The sequence below is a fragment of the Teleopsis dalmanni genome, chromosome 1, assembly GCF_002237135.1.
Source record: "Teleopsis dalmanni isolate 2A chromosome 1, ASM223713v2, whole genome shotgun sequence".
Classification (NCBI taxonomy): domain Eukaryota; kingdom Metazoa; phylum Arthropoda; class Insecta; order Diptera; family Diopsidae; genus Teleopsis; species Teleopsis dalmanni.
The window spans coordinates 192,091,145-192,099,444 of record NC_051846.1 but is presented as its reverse complement, the minus strand read 5'-3'; the positions used below and the strand labels follow the sequence as shown (position 1 = coordinate 192,099,444).

The following is an 8,300-nucleotide window of genomic DNA, read 5'->3' as shown; positions in this document are numbered from 1 at the left end:
ATCGCCTTGTACTGTGCTACACAAAAGTTTAAGGTCATCTCAATATGTTCCAATACATCAATTTTAAAGAGAGATAACTCAAGTATAAATAAATATAATAATAATAGTAAATATAATAATTTATTAACAGGCTAATCGTTCATTTAAATAGAAATAAGAAAACTATAATTTATTAATTTAATTTAAAAACAATTTATTTTTTATTAAAATATTCTTCCAATATTTCGATTATCTTCGATAGTCGTCTTCATTAATAATTATCATTAATTATCATCTTTATTAATTATAATTCTCAGGTACTTTTAATGGATTTTCATATAAAAGTACATCAATTGTGCACAAGAAATCATGAAAAGAATTTAATTGTAATAGACAATATGGCCATAAAGCAATATTTTATCAAATATGTTATTAATATATTGAAATCCCCAAATTTTGCTTGAATGTATTAAACAAACATAATAACAAAATTATTTTTATCAATAAAAACAATTTCAGTAAATTTTAAATAAAAAGATTGTTTCGAACAGTAGTGAACTGCAACAACAAAAATTTTATTTTTTATATTAATTTAATTAATTAAATTTTTGGCTGACCATACAGCTGTTTCGAATACCCATCATCAGTGGTCTTGGAAATAATTCTTGTATTTAATTATTCGTAAATAATTATTTTTGAGACTGCAAGTACCAGGAATCGACTTTTTATGCTCGCATATTTTTCTGAAGTTTTGTTACTTTTGCTGGGATTTTAAATAGAATAGTAATTATAAAAATAGTAATTATAAAAATAATTTAAACTATTGAATAAACACAAGAGCTTTAAATTTCTTCAATTTTCTGTAACTTTATATAACAGACTTATTTGTTATTAATCTTAGAAATAGTTTCAGTGCTTCACACTATCAAACAAAATAGCTTGCTATAAAAAAGAAAACTGAACGGATCTTAAATATTTTAGCGCAAACAAAAACCCCCAAGCAGTTTAGGGTTTTATAATGAAGCCTGATACAACAATTAAATCATGACACTTATTAAACACTGCAAATTGCATCGCACTTATTACACCATATATGCCCATTAAGACATTTACTTCCTCACCAACAACTAAGTAACTCTCATCTTAATTTACAATACCGTATATCCATACATAAAACAGTGTTATAGTTTCTACAAAAATCTTTAAGATGCGGTAAATGCTTTTACCTACAATCACTTCCACTCAACAACAACAGCTTTATGCGATCAATCTTCAGCGATCGTTGATAGTTGCAGCAATTATAATAATCCTTTTGCCATGGTTCAAAGGCCAATTACTGCCACAAAATCCAATACAATGCGATCATATGATCATGTGATCGCTAAGGCAATGAAGTTTTTTATTTTTTGACATTTATTGTTGTTACCGAAATGCTTATTGCCAACTTTACACTTTCCTACTACTGCTTAGCGAAACTTATTGCAACGATCGATCGATTGTCTCGTTAGTATTTTGAAGATTCTCTAAGCGATTGGTAGCCCATAGCGCCAATACCATCCAATAACACTGCTATATCAGCTACAGTAAAAGCGACAACAATTACAACAACAACACCAATAAGATGCTTACAATATTTACTGCTAAAGTGTGATCATGGCATGATCGCTTAGTTAGCGCAACAACCTATCATAGATACTTAACTGTTGCTGACTTCTGCTTTAGCTTGAATAACACAAAGATACCTAAAATTTCGATACAGTAAAATGACTACTACTCTTATTGCTGATGCTGATGCTGTTACTATTACTGTTGCTGTTGCTGTTGCTATCGTTGTTCTTGTTGCTGCTGCTACTGACAGCAATCGTGATCAATTCAAGCATTTTGGCGATACCACAAATTCGTTTATTGGAAATTTGATGCGCGGCGACAGATTCGTTGTGGACTATTTGCAGCTTCACTTGTTTGCTGCTGGCTTTATAAGACACACAACACAGTCTATGCCCTTTACTTGCTTCTGCGCCCACTAACTAACTCGATAACTAACTCAGTGACTAACTAACTGCCAGTAACATGCAACACACGCTTAATAAGCAATTTATGATGTGGAGCAGATTTTTAACTGAAAATCAATGCGGAAAATGAATCATTTATTTTTTGGCTGCAAACTTAGATTTTCTTAAATTTTCTGCTTCTTAATTCTGATATCGATAAGTTTCTGTTTTTTTCTTATTCTTTTTCATTAAGGAGAAACGTGAGTTTGTAACGCTTATCGTTATCGGCGCACACTCATTTGGTGCAGCCACAAACAGGAGCACACTTGACATTGTCGCTGACCCTGCAAAAGATATTTTAACTACTCTGAAGAGTTTGTCGGAGATATAGTAAATATATTTATACTATTTTTTTTCATGCTACGAGTATATTGCATTTTTCACTTTATTTGTGGTGCACGTAAATGTTTAGGCATAAATCGATAATGCAGCAATCGATCTTATTTCATGTCCGTCTCTATCGCATAAGGCGATTGTTGCATTTACCTCATGTCCGTCCTCAGTTACGTGTAGTCCATGCTTTTGGTGTTATTGCTGAGGCTAATGCAACTGCTGTTGTTGTTGTTGTTGGGATTGGCCGATACTGTTTACATGGAACTTGTATTGATTGCTTCCAGTCATGCCTGATTTGTCGATTTACTATTTATGATAAGAATAAAATTTTCAGTGGAATTAATGATTTTTTATTGAATTTTAATTGTTGGCATTTATTATTTTAATGAGTTTATTTTTTTTTTCTTTATGTTTTTTGGCAAGAGACAGTTTGTTTTAAAATTTTTGTACATATTAAAAGATAATTTTTTTTTACAAAAATTAAATAATATTCCACCCAATCAAAAGTTAGATTATGACGCTATTTATTTAGTTAAGATAAAGAATCCACTTCATATCACATTACAGAAGAAATATGTTAAACGAAGCAATTCGGAATGTTAAAAAAATTTATTTTTGAATAATATATTTAGTAGTTTTATAAAATATGCTTATAATTTTATAAATTTATAAAATAACATGTTTTTGAATAATTGTTCTTCCTTATTTCTTTTCCCATTTTGGTAACTTAATTTTGTTGAAGTTTTTGTGAATAATTAGTTAGGTTAGCTTAGGTTATACCGGCGATCGCAAGGGAATCCACTTAGGCCTCTAGGCCCATATAAAAAATAGGTGTTCTAGATTAGTTCATACTACAGACATTTCGATAGCAAGGTAAAATATGAGTACATATTTGAAATAAAGTATTAATAACTAGTTATCACATTAGTCAACTAAGTGAATACATAAATCTAATGAGCAAGGGTAGTGCCAAAAGTATAGTTCAGTAGAGGGAACTTTCACAATTGTGTGAAAATATTTCTTTTCATCATTTAGTCATATCATGATGTATTAATAATCAAAAAACATATTTATACAGATAGCATACACATACACGTATACTCATATACAGGCTCCTCGGGGAGGTATGCAGATCTAAGGTCAATTATTGCTTAGTCTGATGAAGTGATAAACAATATATTTGTCAAGGTGTAAAGAGGGGTTTTGAAAATACCTCGAGTTAAAAAGGAGTATAGTAAGTGCTTAAGTGCACTAGCTCAAAACAGCTTCAACATAATATTAAAATCATTTCGAAGAATTAACTATAATAGATTCCTATATAGTATTGTGCGCGATAGCGTTAGAGAGGGTTAGAGTGAATGAAGACCTTATGATTTCATGTCCGTCTGTATTGCATATGGCGATCGTCACATTTACTTCATGTTCGCCTCAGTTATTAGGATGAGAACTGAAGACACCTCAAATGTACTTCTACACCAGTCTCATGCAAATGGAATAGCTTCATATGAATCTTATTCATTCTATCGTTTATTACGGAATGGAAATACTATAATTAAGTATTCTCATCCACTTGGCTTGTGAAGAGAAATGCAGTATGAAACTTACGCCTATCCTAAATGTAGGATGGGCGAGAAGCTCCTGCGATTGTCAGGAGAAGAATCCAATTAGTTTATCCGACTCTCATTCAAATAATTCAAATAAGGTCTAGCATCTAAAACCATATGACATTTTTAGATTTGTTTGTCAGTCTTATTCTCTCCAGCCTATCTTCAACTATAGCACAATGGATCTTATATGTCGATTTGTCCCTTTTAGTAATAAATAAGGAAAAATATGAAGTTTCATAATGTATTAGCAAGACAACTTAAAAATTAATCATTTAAATAAGATAATCCAAATTAAAAGAAGCAATAGGTATATATATGGTATATTTTAGCTAATGTAGGTTATCCCCAATCTACACCTTGTAATTCAGTAATAAATATTTCGCATCTTTAACAACATTTATGGTGTTTTTATGGAAATTCCTTTGAATTTTCGTAAAACTGTAAGAAAATATTTTTAACCAATTTAAGTGAAAAACTGTAAAACAAGCACACATGCGCGGGAGTTCACCCGCAAACTTCATTTTCCTAAAAAGTAGACGGGATCGGTGCAGCCAACATAAATCGATCACGATCGAATTTACCAAAATAGATAATAATCCGGACGCTTATGGCTGCAACGAACGAGTGTTTTAAAGTTTTAAACGCAATTGTTGCTTGTTAGAGGAAAGGCAAAAAATGCGGTAAATGCAGCAGAAGCCTGAATAATGGTGCATATGCAACATACGAGTATTCAGCAACGCCAATAATGCAGGCGTGTATTCTTATCTGCGTGTGCATTTTGATTAGGTAAAAATTTCTACTCCATCCATAACATAATAGAGCATTTTTATGAAATCAGTTCTTGCCATTTATGCCGAGCATAATGCAATTTGAATTGCTACGAGTATTATCGCCTGCAACATGCTTACGCGTATGCCATACGGCAACGTGTATGCTAACTGCTCCGAAAATTGCTCCAACGAACGTACTTAGACACATACTGGTGCAATATTCCATTGTTGCAATGATGGTGAAGTACAGCACCAAAGCCAATGAGCGTAGCCAACAGCAGCAGCAGAAGCGGCGGCAGCAGGCAATCATGTCAAAACTTAACCATTTGTGGGAAATTTTAGTGCCAATATCTGAAACTGTGTTGACGTGTTAAGTGCTGTAAAAAGCACCAAAATTTGCGGCAGTTGCCGATTTTTAGCCAAAAAGGCGCACTTGCCAAACTTATAATTTCAAATTTTATTGAAATATTTTCTTAACTAGAAAATTGCACAGGCAGAAGGTGGCATAAATTTCGACTTACCCCGTGGTTAAAATCATTAGCCTTTTTCTAAGACTCTATTTTAGAATTTTTTTTTTTTGCTTAGTTAAATTGTTTGAAGTGTTGAGGTTAAAATAACTTTAAACTAACTTTTTCTTAATATTTTATTTCTATAAAATTATGAGACATTATGATTTCTGATAGTCGTGAGACACGACAAACGTTTTGCACCTGAAAGGTGATATTGTGTTAACTGCATTTTGCATAATTTTATACAAAATAAAAAGTGTAGAGATAACTAATTTGATGAGCGATACAACAGCTTTATATCAAAAAGATTAATAGTGCCAAAAAAAAATTAATTCTACTTAAAATTAGTTTTTATAGAAATTAAGCATTTGTTTTAAAAATACAGAACAGTATTTTAATATTATAAAATAATTATTATATATTGTAAAAGACTCTGTACATTGTTTACGGATATGTTGAGATACCCTAGGATTCACATTTTATAATATCCTTCTTTCTAATAATTTAATTTTAGTGGCTATGTATTCCTATTTCAAGAAGAATCTGTATTATTTAAACAAATCAATTTTCTTTGAAAATTGTGAGGCTTTCAATTTCAGTTTTCCAGAATCCTCACAAGAATTTTGATCTTGCTTTTCTATACAATGTGCAAGAATTTGAAAATTCTTCCTAATTTTTATGGCAGAGACCGCAAAAATCATTAGTTAGTTGTTAATAATATCAGAATAATATCACTAGTTAATAATATCTTTTTGTTATCGATGAGGTTATAAAAAAACTTCAAAAATGTACATATTTTTTTTCGTAATCCGTTTTAATTAGAAACTATGAACAACACTTTAGTTCAATTAATCTAGATATGTAGTTACATTTTCCAGAGTTTATTCGGTATTTTTAAAAGACAACCACAGATGCATCAATTTATCAAATATTATCAGCTAAGCAAAATTCCTGTTAAGTTCCTCATAAATTATGCAAATACGTGTGGATAGAATTTCGGTTCTAATATAAGAGAACGTTTAAGCGTTGCAGCCCAAAGATATACGACATAACGCATTTTTTTATATCTTTCTCTAAACTATATATATACATCAGTATTAAACAGTTAGGTATCACACCAAATTTTATATTGATTATTACAGGTGAGCTTTTTCCATATCAATTTTCTGTGAAAGTACATGTGTAGATATTTTATATCGCTCGTAGAGTATTGATTTTGTTTCTAGGGTAAGCTATTTTCTTGCTTAAACGTGAATGTTATCCGATTCGAATTCATTGACTTTCACTTCATTCATTTCATAGTAATTATATCTTATCCGTTTTGGAGTTCAAAAAAAGCTAACTTTGATAAAGTATTCACTGTTAAATCAGCTGATTGTTAGTACGTATACAGTAATCATGAAATGGGACCCATAAAATAACGCGAGATATTCCAACTAAACTAAAAAAGTATGTAAAGGAAATGTTTTGATAACATTTCTGATGATAAGTCTTTTTTGATGACAAAAAAGTAATAACCCTAACATATTTTTTTAGTTTTTTTCTAAGAATATAGAGATCTTAAGCAAACCAGTCCTGCATATAATCAATGGCAAAAAACAAACACTAATAGATATATATCTACTATTTCTATTCTTTTTCTTTCTTGCCAATACAATTTTTGTTGAACCCGTGCTTTAATAACCAATTTGTTTTAATTTTACCAGTCCGAAGTTAGAATATTGCTCTAGATAAAATATGTTGGTAAAGTCTCTAATCACTGCTAAAAGGCGAGATAAAATATTTAAATGTTGACTACATAACCAATACGTTTATGACTATATTCAATATTCTAATATTTCAAATCCTTAGATATAACGTATTTTATCACTCTCCGCGCTTTCATTTTGTGATTAAGCTCATGATTACACGAGATTCTGCAAAACCCATCGTTCACTATAAACATAACACGGAATCTTCGTAAAACTATTCTTGAAGTTTTACTTTTTCTGTTTTGAAGTGCTTTATCACTTAAAATAAATTTTACAAGCAACTTAAACTAAATAACGTATTGTTTGAAAACTTTGTATATACATAAAGAACAGCCACATTAATGTATAGACATAGTATATATTTTGCTTGTGGAGTAATGTGTCCACTTTCTTGACTCTCAGTGCTGATGACGAAATAGATCTCCTATCTTGACCGCTACTAGCGCAGACAGTGATGTGACCAAACTAGCAATATAATCCTCAGAAACAAGGGTAGAGGTGTAATTTGCCTACTTTCTTGATCTTTAGTAATGTGCCTACTAATTTGACCTTTAGTAATGCAGACAAAATAGATATACTCTCTTCACCCTTACAAATGCAGATGTTGGTGTGACCAAACAAACGATGCAGACGAGATCGAAATGTGCCTTTTTACCTTTAGTAAAGCACACGATCACGTAATGTATTTACTTTCATAATCTTTAGTAATGCAGACGAAATAGATATATTCTCTTGACCTCTACTAATGCAGACGGTGCTGTAACCAAACAAAAGGTTACAAAAAGGAAATGTGCCTGCTTTCTTGACCCTTAGAGATGCGGATGGTACTGTAATATAGTTACTTTCTTGCTCTATAGTAAAGCAAACGGTGGCATATTGTGTCTTTTTTTATGATCTTCAGTTATTCAGACGATGGCATATTCCCTTCGCTTTCAATCCAAAAGTTATTCACCGCTGTTAAAAAGCAGACCATGAATGACGACAAACTGCTAATTTTGCCACTTGATAACGATACGAAAATATTATTAAATGGTTAATATAGTCTATCAGTATAAAGAAAAGCACTCTATCTGAGGTCAACCACCAATGACTGTAGAACACCATAGGCTCTCAAGCAATCAACACTGAAGTAATCGCTTTTCTGTTACACAAAGTTAAAACCTGTACTGTTTCCAACCTCTTTGGTCTAATACTTTTAGACCAGTTTTCCATTTTCAGCCAATACAATATTATATTTTTTTTTATCAATTTTTTATTGCTGAATTTCCATAAAATTGCAATTTAAATCAAAACAAATAGT

General features: G+C 31.2%; 1 protein-coding gene across 1 annotated transcript in view; it reads left to right on the top strand.

Annotated features, from left to right (window-relative positions):
- Nucleotides 1–8,300, top strand: part of LOC119666958 (probable cytochrome P450 313a4) — a 13,406-nt gene that overhangs the window by 1,432 nt on the left and 3,674 nt on the right. The window lies entirely within an intron of this gene.